The sequence below is a fragment of the Hemicordylus capensis genome, chromosome 3 (genome assembly GCF_027244095.1).
Source record: "Hemicordylus capensis ecotype Gifberg chromosome 3, rHemCap1.1.pri, whole genome shotgun sequence".
NCBI lineage: Eukaryota > Metazoa > Chordata > Lepidosauria > Squamata > Cordylidae > Hemicordylus > Hemicordylus capensis.
This window is the reverse complement of record NC_069659.1, coordinates 85,114,571-85,136,582: the sequence shown is the minus strand read 5'-3', so window position 1 is coordinate 85,136,582 and position 22,012 is coordinate 85,114,571. Positions and strand designations below refer to the sequence as shown.

At 44.0% G+C, this 22,012-nt stretch overlaps 1 long non-coding RNA gene across 2 annotated transcripts; it reads right to left on the bottom strand.

Moving 5' to 3' along the window:
• Positions 1–444: 444 nt before the first annotated feature.
• LOC128351208 (uncharacterized) lies at positions 445–21,784 on the bottom strand. Of its 2 annotated transcripts, XR_008319642.1 has the most exons (7): positions 21,763–21,784; positions 20,445–20,507; positions 15,593–15,748; positions 14,990–15,148; positions 6,061–6,174; positions 1,703–1,772; positions 445–636 (listed from the first exon to the last, which is right to left on the bottom strand). It is a non-coding gene; the product is annotated as an uncharacterized LOC128351208 (long non-coding RNA). The 2 variants fall into 2 exon arrangements; XR_008319641.1 differs by lacking the exon at positions 1,703–1,772.
• Between the last annotated feature and the right edge of the window lie 228 nt (positions 21,785–22,012).

Genomic DNA, 22,012 nt, shown 5'->3' with positions numbered 1-22,012 from the left:
TGTATTTTCTCTATTTGTGAGTAGTAGAATGCACAAATAAAAGGTTCATACTGAATTTAGAATGCACAAATAAGACATTCATACTGAATCATACTGAATTTAGAAATTTGAATTGAGCCAGAAGGATGTAGAAGACTTCTTTTTGGCTTAGTTTTAGAGACCCTAGACCAGAAAAGTCTGTATGAAGAAGGGAATTTGGGCAAATAAATATGAAACTGCCATAATGGAAGCATCTAAGTTGCTCCACAAAACAGCATCATCCATGTGGCAGAGCATTCATGTGCAGCAGTTAGCACTGTGGTTCAGATGATTTTCTTCTTATATATACAAACTCCCCAACGGTTTTCATGATTATATTCTGAAATTTCCAGATTTTATCTGTTGCATTTTTAGATAAAGGCATGCTCAATTCCATATGCTCATTTTAAGTATTTATTATGAACATTTTGAAGTTGTTGCTAGAAGTCATGAGAACAAATTGCAGAGAGTCAGTGCATGTGGCTGCCTGGTAAAACCTGTTCTTGTTCCTCCTGCTCCTTTTTTCTTTCGCTGGTGCTCAACCTCTGAGAGCTCACTGCCAACACATGAGCTTGTCAAAGTCTGTTATACAGAACAGCTGGAATGTGATCTCATGGCCTTTGGAAGATAAGCAGGAAAGTAAAGCTGTTGTGAGTCCCCTATGTCATCTCGATTAAGTATTTTATTTAAGGATAACAGTCTCACTGGGACATGGGAAAATTATATCCAAGAGACTCTTAAAGCCTACACTAACGCTATAATAGTTAGCCAGTTTACACAGTTCATTACATTTTATGCAAACTATGCTGACATTTAACCTAAAGGAATGAAAAAGAGCATCTCTCTGATTTAAAAAAGAACAGCACTAAAGAAATACAGATGAACAGATGAGGCACATTTTTTTTACAAATGAAAACCTATTAAATAGAATTCCAATGCTATACATGCTTACTATGAAGAAAGTTACTAGGAAAAACTCAATGAGACTTAACTCTGAATAAACAAACTTACAATTGGGTGGTTAGTTTGGCAAACTTAACGTTGAGGACTTTAAGACTATAAGAATTATCTTCCATACTTTTTTTTTTTTGGCAAAACAACATCTGCTTAGAATACCTCTGGATTAATGGAAGGGCTGGCCACAGAAAAGTGTGGATTTCCTAGCTTGAACGATAACTAGAGACAAAGTGCTAGGAATAAGCTAAGGTTGCATTTCCAGTCAAAGAAAATGTACTTGTGTGGCCATATACAGAGGTGGTGTTTAGATTTCCACTTTGACTTTAAGCAGTAGGCCGATTACAGATATTTCAAAACCTTCTGGAAACTGAAGGAAGAACCTGTTAAGGATATATAAACAAATTTATGCCCAGATCCCATGCTATGTGTCCAAATAAGTTTTCGTCCAAAATGGTCATGAGAAATTACAGCTAGGAACAAAATCTGTTCAACTACCCTTCCAAAACATGGATGATGACAAGACTCTTAAAAACATTTCATTTGCTATCCAGACTTCTTATTACCAGCAGTCATATATCTAGGAAAGCTGATATTTTCACCAGCTAACTGAAATGACTGATCCTTCAAATCTATATAGTTACAATTAGCCTTAGCCGCTAAATGAGGACAGAGTCCAACATGATTCCACCCCTCAAAATGGTTGAGGCTCACTTATAAAGATACCAACCTCGTTAGGGTACTTTCCTAAAGCTGGAATATGCACAGTCCAAAACATTCTGATCACTAGAAAAACAAATCTGAAAAGGAAGCATTTGTATTTTTCTCCTTCAAATCAAAGGACATGAAATATACCTCAAAATGGATAACAATTTTTTTCCACTAGCTAGACTGTTAAAGCCTCAGAATAGTTTATGAGCTAGTACCTCATCATAACAGTTCAAGGCACCAGCTGTGTGGGACCAACTGACTAATTCAGACAGGCTTAGATGAGAAGGGAAGATTCACTGTGACAGTTCAAAACTCCTTCAAACAAAGGGCATAATAAGCACACTGCACAAGTCCTGATCATGCATTATGTCCATGCATGTACAATTTGCTTGAAGTACTGTGCACGTACCATCTGTGTACGCACATATGGTTATTCATGCATAATGCTAAACACACATACAGTAGTCCATTGCCTATCTGCCCACCGAATTGGGGGGAGGGGTGTTATTCCTTTTAAAATGTACAATTATTCACACACAAAAACATGTGCATGTGTATATACAACTGGATATATGAAACACACGTCTGAATAAGGCTATAGAACCCAACACTTCAGCACAGAATGTGCCATGTTACACAGGATAGAATATAGAGCTGTGGGACCTTATTTTCCCTGCACACACACACAAATAATCCCTGAGAGGATTTCCATTAGGAAATGATAATGCATACCTGTGTCTGCAAAAGGCAGGCTGAACATATGTAAATATTACATGTTGCGGCCAAAGATATTTTGCTGACTATCCCTGAAAATTCACTCTTATCGTTGCCTTTCCCTCCATCTTCTTACCCCAGAATGCGCAACAGCAGGAAGCAATGTCATGTTGTACCCAGTGTATCCTGTAGAAGGGATTCCCAGATGTTGCTGACTACAACTCCCATACTCACCAACCAAAGGCTATTGCAGCTGAATATGCTGAGAGTTGTAACCAATATCTGGGAATCCTTATTACAGGGAACACTGATTCTGTCCTTTTTCTGATGCATTATTGAAGACAAAATGGCCACACACTATAGGATAAAGCCATTTATTCCTCTAGTAATGCATCAGGAAAAGGATGCAACATGACATTGCTTTCTGGCATGGTGCATTTTAGAGTGAGAAGATAGATGAAAATGTGATCATTTGAATTGCTGAGACTGTGGAGGACTTTTGGACATATGCTTTCTTCAGGGAATGCTGGATCTTCCGTAAAAGTAACTCCACATCCACCTCCATTCCCTGAAAGGTTGGATGCAATGCAGCATTGCATCAAACCTGTGCTTGACATTGAGACATTTTTTATTGGAATCCTTTCTGGATTAAAATGCCCCCATATGGCTTGCATTGCATCAGAACCAATTATTGTTCCGATTTGATGCACCAACCTAATAAGTAGGGCTCGGTTTACCTGTTCTGTGCTGCTTGCCAATTATGAACCTTTTTTTCTTCACTTCCTATTCTTTCTGCTCATCAAAAACTACCCTATCTCTTCACCACTTACTTAGAACATACGTCTGCTTGGCAGGAACAATGTCACTTGTCTTTTACAGCATCTAACACTCTGTCCCAATTTATACTGCCACAGTGATGTGGTCACCACATCACTCTGAAAAATGAGACTTCAGCTTCACAGCTCTTATGTATGCAAGTGGCAACCATGTGTCCTGCCCAATTTGCATGGTTTCAATGTCAATACCACACCTCCCTCTGAGACTCCTAATGCTGGCATAGGAACTAATAAGGGATCACACAATCCAAAGGACCCACATTCTGCTCGCATAATTCATGACTATTGTGGAGCCCCAAGCATGTAGAAGCTTTTCTTTTATTTTAAATCTTGGTATATCATGTCACCATGACAACGTATTTGTCTGGTGGAGACTAGGGATCAGCCTTCTTAGTTGTTGCCCCTAGTTTGTGGAATGCACTCCCCACAGGTATAAGAGGCTTATCATCATCATTGGAGGTCTTCAAGAGAGTCATAATCTTTTGAGCCTGGCTTTTGATAGTATTTAAGTGGTTTTAAGGATTTTAAAATTAGTTTTATGTTAATATTTCAATTGCTTTTGTTTTTTTGTTTTAAATTGAATGCTTTTTGTAAACTGCCCTGATCCACATTAGGACGGGCAGTATATGAAATTAATATAATAAAATAATAATAATAATAATAATAATAAAAGCAATGGGCATGTGGAGTACACAGTTAACAATCAATGGCGAGACACTCTGACAGGTGAGCATTAGAAGAGGCATTTAACAAGGGGACTCACTATCCCCTCTGTTGTTTGTAATCGCCATGACCCCACTTTCACAAATACTAAACAAAACAGGCCTTGGATACCAAACATCTAAAACATCAAGTAAAATCAACCATCTGCTGTACATGGATGATCTGAAGTTGTATGGAAAGTCCCAGTCAGAAATCGAATCACTGCTAAACACTGTCCGTATATTCAGTAGCGATATAGCAATGGAGTTTGGACAAGACAAGTGTGCTACATTAGTAATGTACAGAGGGAAAATAAGAAAAACAGAAGGAATAGAACTGCGGAATGGAAGCAAGATCAAGAACCTGGAAGATAAATAACATTACAAATACTTGGGCATTCTCCAGGCTGATAACATTGCACACACTGAAGTTAAAAGAAAAATAGGAAGTGAATACATCAGGAGAGTTAGAAAAATCCTCAAGTCCAAACTCAATGGCGGGAACACCATACAAGCCATAAACACCTGGGCTATACCTGTTATCAGATACACTGCAGGAATAATAGACTTACTAGACCCAGGCAGAGCTAGAGACGCTAGAAGACCAGGAAAATCATGACCCGCAGTGATGTAGATCTGCACCCCCGCAGTGATGTAGATAGGCTATACCTCCCTCACAGCTCAGGTGGAAGAGGAATGCTGCAAGTCCATCAAACAGTCGAGGAGGAGAAAAGAGGCCTTGAAGAATATATCAAGAACAGTGAAGAAGATGCACTTCAAGTTGTCAATAACGAGAAACTATTCAACACCAATGAATGAAAGCAGGCCTACAAGATAGAACAAGTCAAGAACCGAGCAGAAAAATGGAAAAATAAGCCCCTGCATGGTCAATATTTGCACAATATAAGTGGAAAATCAGACATCACCAAGACCTGGCAATGGCTTAACAATAGCAACTTGAAGAAAGCAACAGTGGGTTTAATACTGGCTGTGCAAGAACAGGCACTAAGAACAAATGCAATAAGAGCAAAAGTTGAAAAATGCACCACAAACAGCAAGTGCCGCCTTTGTAAAGAAGCAGACGACACCGTGGACCACCTAATCAGCTGTTGTAAAAAGATTGCACAGACTGACTACAAACAAAGGCATGACAAGGTAGCAGGGATGATACACTGGAATATTTGCAAAAAATACAAGCTACCTGTAGCCAAACATTGGTGGGACCATCAAATTGAAAAAGTTGAAGAAAATGAAGATGTAAAAATATTATGGGACTTCCGACTACAAACAGACAAACCTCTGCCACACAATACACCAGATATAACTGTAGTCGAGAAGAAAGAAAAACAAGTCAAAATAATCGACATAGCAATACCAGGGGATAGCAGAATAGAAGAAAAAGAAATAGAAAAAAATCACCAAATACAAAGATCTACAAATTGAAATTGAAAGGCTGTGGAAGAAAAAGACCAAAATAATCCCAGTGGTAATTGGCGCCCTGGGTGCAGTTCCAAAAGACCTTGAAGAGCACCTCAACATCATAGGGGCCACAGAAATCACCATCAGCCAATTACAAAAAGTAGCTTTACTGGGAACAGCCTATACTCTGCGACAATATCTATAACAACAGCAACAACATTGACAATAAAATTCTGGCATCCCAGGTCCTTGGGAAGGACTCGATGTCTGGATAAAACAAACCAGTCAATAACACCTTTCTGACTGTGTAAACAAGAAATAATAATAATAATTTATTGTTGTTGTTGTTGATGATGATGATGATGATGATATGAATTGTCCCCTTAGTGCTGATTATTTTCTAGGATTATCATGACAACAGGATATATTTTCAAATTGTTCAGGTTTAATTTATCCCAGTGAAATAACTTCAATGTACTGCCCCAGAAGCAATCCCTTTTATAAATAATCTGCTTGAGGGACTGTGTTACCATAGTTTTAGCCAGGTCTCTGAGTTTTGTAAGATGGTATGTTTACAGTGTGGTGAGGCTTAAAGTCATTCCTCATAAAATGAAACAGCAAATGGAAAATCTCACTTGTGGCTGAGAAGGAAGCAAAATAATGTCTGAACATATATTTTTATTTATAAGTCATAGCACAGTACGTACCATTCAGTTTAGAGCATGTAGAAGAGGCAGTATGTATGGCAATCAAGATGAATTTTTAAAGAACTAAGAGTTTTCTAACATAACACGTATGCCATGTTCTTCCTCTGGAGCTGTCTTCAAATATATAAATAATACATTATTTCTGCATATATCATTCACATAGAATAACAAATGAATGTGTTTGAAATATTTCATCTGTAACATTAAGAATCTCCAAGCGTTAGAAATTTAAGACTTTAAGTTTAAAAAGCCTCTTCTAATGGCCTTTAAAAAGATGGATCCAGTACAAGTGGACCTTGGTATCCACAAGGGTTCTGTTCTCCGTGATTGGGAGAAGAGCTGGTCTTGTGATAGCAAGCATGACTTATCCCCTTAGCTAAACAGGGTACACCCTGGTGGCATTTGAGTGGGAGACCACATGTGATGCCTCTGAGTACCAGTTGCAAGGGGAGTAACAGCAGGAGAGAGGGCATGCCCTCAACTCCTGCCTGTGGCTTCCAGTGGCATCTGGTGGGCCACTGTGCGAAACAGGATGCTGGACTAGATGGGTCTTGGGCCTGATCCAGCAGGGCTGTTCTTAGGTTCTTATGTGAACACTATAAGATATTCACCTCAGGGGATGGAGCCGCTCTGGGAATAGCAGAAGGTTTCAAGTTCCCTCCCTGGTTTCTCCAAGATGCCAAGAGAGATTCCTGCTTGCAACCTTGGAGAAGCCACTGTCAGTCTGCGTAGACAATACTGAGCTAGATAGACCAATGGTCTGACTCAGTATATGTCAGCTTCCTATGTTCCTAAGTTGTTATTATTACCACAGATACTGAAACTGTGGATACCAAGGCATTAAGTCAATGGGATTGCATGTGTTAGGTTCCTGGAGGTCCAAAAATTGTGGGGAAAATTGCAAAAAAAAGTTTAAAAGGGTGAAATAATGTCTTCTACCGTGCTCTGCAGGCCTCCAGTTATCCAGCAATGCCCTCCCCCCAAATCCAAATTCTTCCATTATACCATGCTTTTTAATGGGGGAAAATGTTTTTTCTTACTAAATGTGCCTAAAATAGCTCCCTTTTACAAAATGGTGACTAGAAATAACTCGAGGTCATTTCCAGCCATCTCCAAACCGTGGATGTGTGAAATTAAAAACAGGTTGCTCACCTGTAACTGATGATCTGGTAGAGATCCATCGACATCCATAAGAATGGGCTCTGTGCCTGCGCAGGAGACCACACAGTAGCTATGCTGCAGCTTGTCGAGGCATCCAAGCCATTCATCCAAGCAACGTGTGCAGTGTGCTATTTAAGGGGTGGCTGGACGTCGCGTTCCTCAGTTCTTGGACGACCACTGAGCAGGACGACCATCCAGTCGAACAGGTGAGTTCGTAAGTTGACACGGTGAATCATGAGCAACGGTGAGCACACATGTATGCACATAGCAGAGCACTACTGCAGAGGGGTGGATCGGGAGGGTCTTATGGATGTCGACGGATCTCTACCAGATCATCAGTTACAGGTGAACAACCTGTTTATCTGGATCGAGATCCGTCAAGATCCATAAGAATGGGTGATTAGCAAGCTCCTTGAGGAGGAGGGTGCAGAAGTGCTCATTGCAATACCCTTTTAAGTACATTTCTCCCGAAGCTCATCTCTACAGCAGAGTGCACATCTATGGCATAGTGCTTAATGAAAGGCCTCTCTGAGGACCATGTCGCTGCTTTACAGATGTCCAGGAAGGTGATCCCCGAGAAGTAATGCCACCGAGGAAGTATAGGCCCGAGTGGAGTGGGCCTTGATGGCTTCTGGCAGAGACTTGTTCTGGAGCTCATACGTAAGTATGATTAGTTCAAAAAGCCACCTTGACAGACGTTGTCTGGAGATACAGGAACCCTTGGTAGAGCCCTTGTAGGCCACAAAGAGATGTGATGTAGTTCTGAACTCCTTAGTACGGTCTAGATAGTATAGGAGTGATCGACGCACATCCAGGGAGTGCATGGCACGTTCCAAACTAGTCGATGGCTCCCTGAAGAAGGTTGGGAGGACAATGTCCTGTGGAATTCAATGTCCTGTGGAATCAAGTGTAATTCAGAGAGAACTTTAGGCAAGAAAGATGGGTCCAAACACATGAGGACCTTATCTGCATGGAACCTGGTGTACAGTGAGTCTATTCTCAGAGCTGTGAGCTCACTCACCCGTCTTGCCGTGGTGATTGCCATGAGGAAAGTTGTCTTTAGGGAGACTAGGCGCAAGGATGACGTAACCATCGGCTCGAAAGGGGCTTGTGTCAACTATGATAGTACTAACGACAGGCTCTAGGGTTCTATTGGAGCTTAAATTGGTGGGAAGACATTAGTAAGGCCCTTCATAAAGGCTTTACACTGTGGGTGTGAAAACAACTAATTGCCCACACAACCCACATGTTCCAAGGAGAGAGCGGCCAAGTGGACTTTCAAGGAAACGTTGGCTAAGCCTTGAGATTTCAGCTTGGACAAATACAGAAGCACGTTCTGGACAGAAGCAGTTTGGCGCAAAAAGCCTTGGGTCTTGGCATATGTCTTAAACCGAAGCCACTTCCCAAGGTAATTTCGCCTGGTAGAAGGCTTCCGTTGGTTCAGTTGGATTTTGTCTAGAAGCCTATTTGCCAGGCAGTCAGACGGAGCATGCTGACGTCTGGGTGTAGGATGAGTCCGTCGTCTCGGGAGAGGAGGTCTGGTACTCATGGCAGGTGGTGGTAGCAATTACCCGACAGTCTGCGTACTTGAGGAAACCAAGGTTGCCTTGGCCACCACGGCATCACAAGAATGCCGGAGTCTGGTTTGGAAAGGAGATGAGCCACCACCCTGGCAATCAGCAGTTGCAGTGGGAACATGTATGGTCTTTCTCTCGACCAGTCCAGCTGGAAGGCATCCCCCAAGGACAAGGGATCATTCCCCGCTCTGGAGCAGAAGCGGTTGCACTTCGTATTTCTGGAGGTTGTGAACAGATCTATTGTAGGCTGCATCCAGTGATGGAACAGGGGGACTATGTACAATGAGTTGAGTTCCCATTCGTGGTGTTGGTCATGGGGAAACACACGGCTCAGTTCATCCGCCAACATATTCTCTAGGCCCTTGATGTGAACCGCCACCAGAGACATATGGTGCCTGATGCACCAGTGCCATAATTGAACACTGAGAGCACATAAGGTCGGAGACACCGTCCCTCCTTGGCGGTTGATATAGGCCTGAGCTGTTGTGTTGTCGAGGTGTATTTGCACAACTTTGCTATGTATAAGAGGTAGAAACACTTGAAGCACTTGGAAAACTGCAAGGAGCTCCAGGAAGTTGATATGCAGACAAGCCTGTTGTGCCTTCCACTGGCCCCGAATCTTGCAACCCTCGCAGTGGGCTCCCCAATCCTGCAGGGAGGCATCTGTTGTTACCCAAGCAGATCGTAATGGAGCTTGGAAGGGTACACCCTCTAGCAGATTCCGGTGGTCAGACCACCACGACAGTGATTTCAGAATCTGTGGTGGAAGAAGCAGGCACCTGCGTTGGCTGTCCACAGCTGGGCTGAATACTGACAGAAACCACAACTGAAGCTTTCGCATCTTCAGCCGTGCATAGTGAATTATTGTGTTGCAGGATGCCATGAGGCCTGGAGGTCTTTCTATAGACTGTGCTGGTTGCACTGGGTGATCTTCCAAACCCGCTACCAGGCTCTGAATACATTGGTAACGTTCCTCTGGCAAGAATGCTTTTTGGTTTGTGGTGTCCAACACGGCCCCTATGTAGGTGGTCGCTGGGACTGGTTCCAGGTGTGACTTCTTCCAGTTTACTTGGATGCCGAGGTCTCGGAAAAGGGACAGCACATACTGGATCTGTGAAAGTAACTCGCTTTTGTGTTGAGATGTCAGGAGCCAGTCCAAATAGGTGTAGATAGAGACCCTGTGTGTCCCTAAGTGGGCAATCACCACTGCCATGCACTTGGTAAAAACTCTCGGGGCGGTGGACAGGCCAAACAGCAACACATTGTATTGGTATACTTGATCGCCTATGATAAACCGTAGGAACCTTCTGTGAGCTGGCCTGATGTTGACATGGAAATAGGCGTCTTTTAGATCCAGCATCACAAGCCACCTTTCCCCTTGGAGGAGTGGCAGTATTTGATGCAACGCCATCATCCGGAATTTCCTGACTTGTATGAACTTGTTCAGGCCACACAGGTCCATAATGGGGTGCATTCACCCATCCCGTTTCGGAATTTGGAAGTAGCAGGAGTAAAATCCCTCCCTCCTGGCTGTCCATGGTACCGGAGAGATTGCCTTCTTCTCCAACAGGTCTTTTACTTCCTCCTGTAAGGCGACAGATGGAGGAGTGAATCTCATTCCCGTGAACCATGGTATCTGCCTGAATTCTATGGCATATCCGGAAGATATTATCTTCAGAACCCAACAGTCTGATGTTATATGGTGCCATGCGGGGGCATGGCTTGCCAATCTGATGGAGGGAGATGGCATTATCGGAACGATGGTGGGTTCCGTTGTTTGAGATGTTGAGGCCCCCGCAGGCAGGAATGAGGGGATGAGTGGTGCCAATGGACGGACTTGGTTCTCAAAGATGCTTCCGAGCGTCGGATGTCTTGGTGGAATGAGATTGCGCCTGCTTCCCCGTGTTTGGGAAATTACGTTTATGGTATGGGTTGTATTGTCGTCTATAGTTGCGGCGATCCTGTTGGCGGTAGGGTGGCCGCTGTTTCAAATATGAAGCGCGATACCTTGGCATGTAAGACGACGTCAATGGCTGCGCCGTGCAAGTCTTTGCTGTGAATTTTGATTTTTTTTCATTTGTTCCATGGTACTGGCAGTGTTGTCGCTGAAAAGACTAGAGCCGTCAAATGGAAGGCCTTCAATCTTGTCCTTCCTGCCTGCTTGGAGATTGGTTGAATGCAGCCAAGCATATCTGTGTATAGTTACAGCCGCCGTCAGAGATTGAGACTCTGATTCAGCCAAATGTTTGGCTGTGCTCAGCTGTTGTCTGGTCAATTCTGCCAAACGTTCAAGAGTTTGTTGGAACTTTTGCCTGAAGTCCTCAGGGGCCAATGAGTCCAAATCGGATTGTAGAGTTTTCTAGATACTATGAGCATATTTGGCTGTACAAGCAGCATAATTAGCTACCTTGATAGATAGACAAGAGGTAGAATAGAACTTGCGACCTAACAGGTCTAACTTTCAGCCTTCCTGCTCAGGTGGAATTACATGTTGTTTCCCAGCCTTTGAAGCAGTCGCACAGTCAATTAATAGGGAATTGGGTGCTGGGTGCTTTAAGAGATAGGTATTATCTTTGTCTTCTATACTGTACAAACTCTCCAGGCGCTTTGAAGTGGGGGTTGAGGTGTGAAGAACCTCCCAAGCACATTTGGCTGCCCTGGTAATCACAGGGAGCATGGGCAGGGCCACCAGAGCTGTGGCTTGTGTCTTAAGCATTAAATTGTAGACCGGGTCATCCATAGTCTTTTACTCCGACCTCAAGTCTAGTCCTAATGCCTCCACCATGGCACGGACATGTTGGTGGTATGTCTTCATTTGGTGAAACATAGGTTGTCGGGGCCACGTCTGCTCGGGGTTCCACCAAGGTATCCCCCCCCCTCCGGGTCAGATTCCAAATCCAAGGAGCCATGGTGTTTGGAGGTTGAACCACCAGGAGATGATGGAAAGGTTATCTGTGTATGCGCAGTAGACAGTTCTGTTGTGGGCAGTGGTGTCGTCTGAGTGGCCATTGTGCATAAAGTTGGGCTTGTAGTTTGTACTGCCTTCTGTTCCGCAGGCCATGGGATGCCATGGTAGCCATTGTCTGGGATGTCTGGGATGCCGTGGTAGCCAATGGCAGCAATGGAGGCATTGAACTTGTGGAAGGGATATATGGCTTCCATGGCTGTTGGTAAGGTGTGCCCAGAGAACAGGCCCCCAGATTGGGGGATGAATCTTCAGCAGCTGCAGATGTCACATGCGTGTACCCACACATGTTCCATGGCAGGTGCTCAGCTGAGAGTGATGCAGATTGTGTACGCACATTGGTAGATGTTTCGTCACTTGTGGGTAAGAACCCTTTGAAGGTGGATGTTGACGGGGTACTTGATAATGAATCCAAAATGGACAAAATTGAGCGGGTGGTCGCCGAATCGAGTCTGGGTTCAACCTCTGTAGGCAAGTCTTCATCATCTTCGACCTCGAAAACTGGAATGGGTGCTTGAAAGTGCAGAGTCACCAGCTTCGACATTGACACTATTGGTGTATGGAGAGTCGATGTCAGAGGAATTGGGCAACAGGCTGCTGGTATTGATGGTGGGGATGAGGTTATTGGGGTCAATGCCGGAGAAAGTGATCTGGCTCTCATAATCCTGTCATCAATGTCGAAGGGTCAGATCCACGTCAAGGAGGCGTAGTCGATGTCGAAGGTATTGGTGGTCCTTGTAAACAGGTAGGGGACGGTGTGCGGTCTCCTGTCAGGTCAATCAGACATAGATGTTGATGGATCATTGATGCCATGGCGTTTCTTTTGTCCAGAAACACCCGACAAGGTACTGGAGCCACGGTTGTGGCAGTCCTTAGAGCGACCCTTATAGCGATCGTTGATGTCGAAGAGACATGACGGGAGGTGAACGCCGACTTCGATGTTGAGGGTTTTAGACAACTCGATGTTGATGTCAGCAACCTGTCAGTCGTCAATGTTGACGGTTTCCGGGTCGAAGTCGTGGAATTTGAGGCTTTTGATGTCGATCTAGTGCTTGTTGATGTTGACGCACTCGGCATTGATGGCGGTGCTGAGGCAGACTTCCGTGGTGATTTCCGTGGAGTCCCTGGAGTGGAGAGACTCAGCACGTCATCTAAATCACTGCTCACAATCGCAGGGCCCTGTTCTTGCGAGTTTGCTTAGAAAACGAGAGACAGATTTTGCACGTCGATACGTTGTGCTCCTCTCCTAAGCAAATGAGGCACAGATTGTGCAAATCCTTCGAGGGGAGTTTAGCTTTGCAGCCCTCACATGTCTTGAAGGTCTTCTTTTCTTCAGACATTTCAGCAAGGGTAGTCAAATCCGTTCCAAAGTCAAAAAAACGCCAAACTTTCACCTCAGCCAATCCAATGTCAAAAACAAACAATTCCTGCCAGCCAGTCCAGATCATACACAATTTGTCAGCCAGAAGATAAAGGTCATACACAAAAGTTCAATGAGAGAGAAAGTTTTGTGTTGGTTTTTTTTAGATCAAACTCACAAGAAACTTTCCAACGAAGGAGTGGCAGACCAAGGTCCAAACGCTAAGGTGGTCGAAAAAGAACTGAGGAACGCGGCATCCAGCAGCCCCTTAAATAGCATGCTGCATGCGTGGGGGGCGTGGCTTGGATGCCTCGACAAGCTGTGGCATGGCTACCATGTGGTCTCCTGCGCAGGTGCAGAGCCCATTCTTATGGATTTTGATGGATCTCGATCCAGATCAATTTGTTTCTCACGTATGCTGAGGCTGGGTGTCAGTTACCTGGCCGCAGATACGCATATTAGGGATGTGCACAAAACTGCCTGGCCCGGTTCAGTTTGAATTTGAACCGGACCCGAACTGGACTGGGCCAGTTTGTTTTGCCCACCATTGACCCCCCCCCCCCGTTTGGTTTGTTTCAGGGGGAGTTCATCAAACTTTCCCCCCATTTTTTCTCTTTTTTAAATTTACCCCCTCTGTGGGGGACTTCTCCAAGTTGGTGGAGGGTCTGGGAGGGTCCCCCTCCCCCCACTGGCCTTTATTTATGCAAAAATCTCCCAGTTCCGGCAGTCCTTAGCCCTTTCTGGGCATATTCCCCAACATGATGACTGTTTTCGAGGCTACCGTGCATGTGCAGTGGGACCCTGCATGGCCTGGGTAGTGGATATATCAGTCTTTCAGTTTTTTAGGTGACACTTAGATCTGTGGCAAGTCAATCTGTAAATCTGGTAAGTGTTGAATCATTTGTAAGACTGTACTGTACATGACAGAAAAGTAATCTGATGATTTTGAAAATTGTTGGATTTGATAATGTAATCCTATACATGCTCCTAACACAATAAGACTCAAGAAAATTTCTTGAATTTGATTTGCATTCTGTAAAATTTCAACTAAAATATCCAAATGAGAAATGATAAACTGCAAGATTAGGATGGCACCATATTTATATTAATTAAACCTTGTTAGCATGTATTTTCCAGTGTCACCAAGGATTTGTTTTAGGCTGTGTATAGGAAGAAAGAATGGGTACCATCAAGGTACCCATCTCTTCCCCACATGTACTCATGGACAGGAACAGAGACACAGATGAACTACTTCCAGTATGTTTTCAGCAGCTGCAAGCCTGAAGAGTAATTTCCTCAATAGCCAATTAAAGATGTCAATCAGATAATGTCTCTCCTCCTGTCCACCCCCAGGTAGACAAGGAATATGACCTCATCCCCACAGTTTAAAAGAAATAAACAATTTGAACAACACACTGAAGAAAAGCCATCTGAATCCAACCCAAAAAGAGAAAATACTTTATGATTTTGTATCAGATTGGTCCAACTAAAATTTTATATCAGAAATAATCCAATAGAAAATTGGATTTTCCAGTAAGGGCTGAACCAGACCAGAGCTTCATGCATGTGTAAGTTTTCCATTTCCACTGACATTCATGTCTCATGATTACATCCTTTCACTGCACAGAGTTGCTCCCTTTTTTGAAGTAGAGGAATATAGTAAAAAGAAGCTGGAGAAGGGAGTCTACAGGAAGAAATAATGAATCAGTGAGTGAGCATCTAAATGGAAGTTCTCATACAAGGCTTCAGGAAAGTGCATTATATAAATCTCTCTAGCTTTCATTCAACCAGCCTTCCTTTTCCCAAGCATCAGGAATGAATAATCTAACATATGGGTGAGTTATTGTTTTGAGAACTACTTCTCACCTTTAAAGAAAACTTTCCACTTCCTGCTCTACTGAGGCGCACCGTGCAAAATAATAGGTGGAAGTTGCTGTTCTTTAGCATCATTTTTGTTACTTGTAGAAATGTGTTTTTTTTACATATTCAGAGTAAATACGCCATTTCTGTGCCAGAATTCAAAGCCTTTAAATAAATAAATTAAATAAATTCCTTTATACTAGAGAAATTTGGAAAGCTCAAACTAAGCAATGCAATAGAAATCCTGACCTATATTTTCTGAAAATCAGAATTTAGAAAATACTACAGAAAAGCAGTAGTTGATGGTGAACTTGGTGGAAATCACCTGCCACCACTTGGGGCAACTGCAAAGAGAATCAATATCTAACCACAAAAGATGACCTTTACCAAAAAACCTTTGGACCCTCTTGCCTCAAAGGTCCTCTTTGCCCCCAGCAACCATTTTCTCAGTATCAGCATGCATGTATTCACCAAAGATACTAATGATGTGGTGTGGCTCTGTTTTTATGGTGGATTTCAACATGCTACTGCCCAGAAAACAGCCACTAAGGGGAAATGTCATCCCACAGAGAGAGAGAGATCTTTGTAGCAAGAATGTCTAAGGCTCACCTTCTAAGGGTATGATTCTACCCCCAAGCAGCTGTTTCCTGGATGAAGCCCTTCAGATAAGCACCATCGAGTCTGAGAATGTCCCTGGAAGGACTGCTCCAGCTGCACAGTGCAGTCTGTTATTGCAGCCCAGGATAGTTGAAAGCACCTACAAGGCTACAAATAAGGAGGTGTCAATTTTCCTTTCCCCTGCTATATCTCCATGCTCCCAATAACCTAAATTTGACCTGTTCTAGCTCAGCTGCTAGAAGGAGAAGAAACAGATCAGTAATGAATGGCCTAGAATGAAACAATTCAAATCAATGAAATGTATGGCATATTCTGAAACATTCCAAAACATTCAGAAGTCCTTCATGGCTCTGGTATAAGTTTCCTTACTAGTAACAAGTGAAATGAATGCATGAGCTCAGTTCTCTTTGGTGTGGTATATAACATCTGTGAGCCCTGCTTTGCCTTCACAGTAGCTGAATCTTAAAATTCCAGATCCCAGACGTGAGATTTGATGAAAAGAATTTTGTTTTGCCACTCCTGCAAGTAGAAGGGAGTTCCAGAGTACCAGTTTGCTTTTCATCTGGAAGACTTCTCAGTTTAAAAGGATCAAGCAATTTTTTAAAAAAAATTTTGGGTGGGTTGTTTTTTTAACCTTTAGCCCCTTTAGAGGTATTCCTCTAGGTCGTGGGGTGGGTGGGTGTCCACGAAGATTCCCCCTCCCCCCCGCCGGCCTCGGTCATCGTTGCAACGGCCCGTTCAGCCACTCTAACCTTCGAACATCAAGCCAGTTCCGCACATACCTCCCTCCGAGGAGAAAGTTCTTCTGAGGCCCAGCCTGAGCCACACTGCTGCTGCTGGATGCTGGGCTGAGGGGGGTGGTTGGAGCGGGAAGGGCAATGCATATGTGAGGTGACATCCTGGACCATGTCCCTCAAGCTGCTGGCATACAGAGGGGGTATGTGGGCCAGGCCAGGACTTAGAGGAACACTTGGCATCTGTAGCAGTGGTGGTGGCAAAGAGGGCAGGTACACACTCTCCATCAGCCCAGCCTGCTGCTTGCTGTGGCCAGGAGGGTGCTCGGGCAGATGATGGGGTGGGAGCACCTGGGCAGGCAATGTGGCAGGCAAGGGCTGTCTAGGCAGGCTTCACTTGTGGTGCCCCTGACCCACAGATGAAACAATGCCATTTTGTTTTCTGTTAATCACTGCCTCTGCTGGCTGTCTGTGTAAATCGGTTTGGGTACAAAATGATTTGTACCCAAATCTACCTGTTTGGGGAGATTTGTGGACAAAACAAATTGCCCCTGTGCTAGCTGGCCAGATTTGAACCCAAAACACATTAGGGGTGATTTGATTCGGGTACAAATCGAATTGAAAAAAATCGATTCATGCACATCCCTATTTATTATACTTGGAGTTGTTCTGCTTATCTCTTTTTGTATGATAGTCTGCTTTCAACTCCATAGATCAAGATAGCTTTTGGAATTCTGTTAGACTACATTCTAGTTAGTTATCCTATCTTCAAGAGCTGAGACTTAATGAAGGGGAATTCATCCCCACAAATGTTACATTTCTCAAGGACTTCAGATCTGTGCATGACTAGGTCTGTGCTTGGCTCAGGTGGCTTTGGGATTCATAGGCCCCATTTAGATGCAGTGGCAAAGCCCAGTCAAACAAACCTGTGGTTAATTTCTGAACCCAAGAATCATGCTGCAGATCTAGCAACTCCAGTTTTGTTAACTCCAGCTGCTGGACAGAATAACCTCTCCCTCTTCTTTGTCTGCCAAGGCTCATCCCAGCAATCTCCATTCTGCTCACCCTGCCAGATTGTGGGCATTGGATCAGTGTGTCAGTCACCCAGTAACTGTTTGCTATGATGTGAGAGGGGCGTGCTCTGTGTGATCCTGTCTTCTCAGCATCGATTGTCCGCCTTTGGCAGGGAAAAGATATACAACTCTTTCTGAGCAGTACAGTGACTTCCCTGGAATTACTAAGCTACACAGCCATGCTTATACATAATTAGTAATACCCCAGGATGGCAAGGGGCTCTTCCAGATGGGAAGTGGGTCTTGGGGGAGAAACCTCACTGAGAAATGGGAAGGAGGTGCTGGTAAGTAGGTCAGTGAGTGAGAGAAGGAATGGTTCGGCAGAGTTTATGCCATACCATAGTTGCGCAGCTGCTACTAACATCTAGTGTAGATCCCATGCATAGTACTTGTAGTGGGTGATTCTGGGACCTGTTATCTGCCTGAACACCCCTTTCCCACTGCCCTGGCCCACACCTGGGCACCCTCCTGGCCATAGCAGTTGGTGGGCAGGAGAGTGAGTGCCAGGTGGGTGATGGGGAGCATGCTCCTGCCCTCCCTACCACCTCTACGCATTCCTTTGTGGTGGAAATGGAGGTGGCGGAGAGCAGTCGGGCGATGGGGAATGCTCACCTGCTAACCTTTCCTTGCCACTGTGACCTCCACTCACTGAGAAAGCCAAGGCAACAACCACCAGGAGGGTGGGTGGGTGGGCAAGCAGGTGGATTCTTCCCATTACCCACCCACACTTGCTGCCCACTTCCTGGCACCCGCTCAGCACCCATCCACCTGCCTCCTGCCTCCTGTTGCCAGGTGAGTGGGAGGACAGGAAGAGGGCAGTGACCCTGGGTCTCATGAGACCCGGGCTATTGCTGCCCGAAGCGGGCACTTAGCTCACTTTAATGGGTGGGTCAGCCTGAAAATACTGGAAGTTCCTTCATATAATTACATAGGGGTAACGTCATATAGTTACCCCTGCTAACTTGGCAAAGAGGCACCTTTTAACGTGGTAATTCTCTTTATTTAGCAGGGGGAGAGTAACTGGCCCTATCCACACCCAGCAAAGTACCTTCAGTGACTCTTGCTGGTGTCTATCTTATGTTTCTTTTTAGATTGTGAGCCCTTTGGGGACAGGGACCTATCTTATTTATTTATTATTTCTCTGTGTAAACCTCCCTGAGCCATTTTTGGAAGGGCGGTATAGAAACTGAATGAATGAATGAATACTAATGAAGTTTGTATTTGTTTTTAGCTGTATATTATGGGGAAAGGACGTGATGAAATTATCTTGTGGCACTTGACATTACCAATTGCAAAAGCAGCAGAAGAATATGCATACATTAAATTATTTGAATGAAACTATTCCTTCAGTCAAGTATGTGGGAACTTTCTCATTAACCATAAGTTAGTGATGAATGAGCTTTTTAGAACTTGCATATGATTCTCAAAGTTCTATGGAAGTTTCATAGGTTGTGCTTCTTAAGCAAATGTGCTTCTTAAGCCAAGGTGAAATAGGTATAAAACTGAAGACTGGTGCACACAAGATAGGTGGCACGTGAAAACATTGTACAGAGGTTGGATGTGGATACACAGATGGAAAAAAGAGCAAATAATGAAAACATATTCGACATATATGATAACTTCAAATGTCACATACAATAATATCAAAATGGAATCAAAATGCCATAAGTGAAAACTCATAAGTGTCCATTTGAATGGAAAAAATGGAGGATTGTGGGAACATGATAAAATCCATCCATTCTATGAGGTGCTTCACAAAATTAGTGTGAAGTGCTGGGAGGGACAGTGCAGGGAGAGCGGGCTTAGCCCACATGAGAAGAGCGCTTGCCCTGGGTGGCCAGATTGGCTGCCCACACAACTACCGGCTCCATCATGGAGCTGGTGGGGCAGAGGGGATCGGGGGTTGCCTGGCCCCCAGAAGTCCCAGCATGCCCCACATGAGTGTGTGGGGCATGCTGGGGAAACCCCCGAGGCTGGGAGGCTTCTTGTGCGCCGTTGCGTCTCAAGACCAGAAAACCCGGGTTAGCGGAGCACTCGCTTCGCTAACCTGGGCTAAGGGAGGGGTTTCTAGGCAGGCTAGTCGCCAGAGAACCAACAGGCCTGCCTGCAAGCCTGGTGGTTCTGATGACCATGCGAAAGCCGGCTGGCCTGCATTAGCCCCCTTTCGCGTGGTTGTGTGAAATATATATAGAATATATAGCTTCTATGTATACTAATTCAGATGCCTTGATATCTATTTAGGACTTTAATCATGTAATGAAGAATGACTGTTGGTGCTTTAGCAAAGTGGTTAATAATTCATGGCATTGGCTTGTCAAGCATATCAACTGATTTTTCTGCATACCATGCACCAGTGCACACAAAGAGGTTCCCATGTGAAGGCAGATTAAGTGATTGAATGAACACTGTTTCCACACAATAGCTACATCATATGGAATCCTTAAGGTTGTCTTGTTAGACATTTGCGGGCAAGAGATAAACCAAATTAATCATGGCTAAGCACCATTGAAATAAAAGAGATATGCCTAACTTAAGTCCCATTAATTTCAATGGCTGACATGTTTGTGCAGTTAGATGCAGGCAGTTCTGAACCATCTGTACTGGTGCCCAAAATAAAACTGCTGGTGGTCTTGCACAAGAGCATTCTTTCATGACTCCTTAAAATGGCACAATCACAATTCTGCAACACTACTTACACTGGAAATAATGTAAGTAGCACCACAGAAGTGTGATCATGCCAATGTAAATAGCTGTGCAAGAGCACTTTTCCACAAGACCACCAGCAGTTTTTCTGCCATTCTGCAATGCCTGCATTTTACTGTGCAGCATGTTGACCAATGTGGCTTAGTCTAGATTCTGTTTTGTGTTTTTTGTGATTTTTAAATTGTCACGTAAAGGAAAACCAAGCTTATGCTTTACCAAGAGGTCCTAGGATTGTGTCAATCATCAATTTTCATGTGCATATTTGTAAACCATCAGAATATTACAGGGCATTAATACAGGAAAACCTTTTTTAAAAAAAACTTACTTACTTACTTCTTGTCTGTGTGAGTATCTCATCTTTCTTTGTGCTATATTTGTGCCAAGAGATTTAGCAATCTGTCAAGATAAAGGAAGTTATACTCTAGTCACATTTTGTCTACAATGGTTCTTGTTTCACCAGCTCTTAACTAAATTAGTTTAATGGGAGCAAGAACAGACTTCCAGTTGCTTCATCATGATTATTCCTAAGTAGATAAATAATATTTTTATATTTGACCATAGTAACGAAAGAATGAATGGAACAAAAAACAAGTTTGAGCATGTCTTGTTCCCAGAACATAATCATCATGCTGTATCACTTATTATTGGATGTTCAGTGTTTTGAATATTTTAAATAGGAAATAGCTCAAACTCACATGCTACTTGAGGGAATTTATTTTAGTGGAAAATAACATGAAGCTCTGAGTAAACTGTATTTATGACTTGACTAATAAAACTAATTGATGTTTTGATTTTTTAAAAAGTGAAAAAGAGCAATTTCTAGACTAAACTGTGGAATTGAAAGAACTGTTCTGTATTTTAGAAATGTTGGTTACTTTTTAATGTATACGCTTGTGCAATCCACTGACAACTAGCTTAACTTGCGCACACCATCTGCGCGCTAGTACTTGATTGCTCCCCTCACCTCCCACCAGAGCCCCCTTGCCTTAGAGTTATCTCCACCCTCACCTGAGCTGTGCTCCTGCTGCTGCTCCTCCTCCTCCATCCCATTGCTTCCATCCCCCTTATCTCCTCACCCCTTTTAGTTGCTCCCCCATCCCATTTCCCAACCCCCTCACCCCTCTTGTTTTCAGCAGTTGAGTGGGCCCTTCCTCACTGCCGCCGCCATGGCTGCTTGTTCCCTTCAGCACACTGACAGGCTGGGGCCTGTCCCTCACCTGCCTGCCTCCCTCCACCAATGGAGGTAGCTCCAAGCAGCAGCGACAGTTGACCAGGCCCTTCCTCACTGCTGCCATAGCCACTCATTCCCCTCAGGCCACTGACAGGCCCAGGCCCGTCCCTCGCCCTTCCTTCTTTCTCTCTTTCTCTCTCCTCTGCTTGCTCTTCCCCTCTGTCTTTCTTTCCCTCCCTTCCTCCCTTTTTCCTTCCTCTCATTCTCTCCCTCTCTCTCTCTTCCTTCTATCCTCAGTTAACAGAACTTCTCTTCTTTCTTGAGTTATCTTGTTCATCTTGTTTCCTCATCTGATTCGCACAGTGTCAGTCTCCTTCTCCTGAAGGGGCTCTTTCCTCCCTCACAACCCCTCTCTTTGCAGACCCCTGTCCACTTTCCTTTTATAGAGAGAGATCCTTCTCTCCTTTACAATCTTCCCACCAGTAAAAGCTGCATTCTAACTGACCTTAATCATCACAGGCTCCTCCTGCTTATCTGCATATGGACTTCCCACTGCCCAATCCCCACAGTGTTCCTGCTCTGTTATCTCCAAATGATAAAGCACTGCGTAGATGGGGCTTGCCACGCACCATTGCCACAGACCACCTAAGCCTTTTATATAGAGATATAGAAATAAGAGTAGCAAGTGGTCATACTGAAAAAAGGAAATAATTTTGTTATTTAGAAAGAA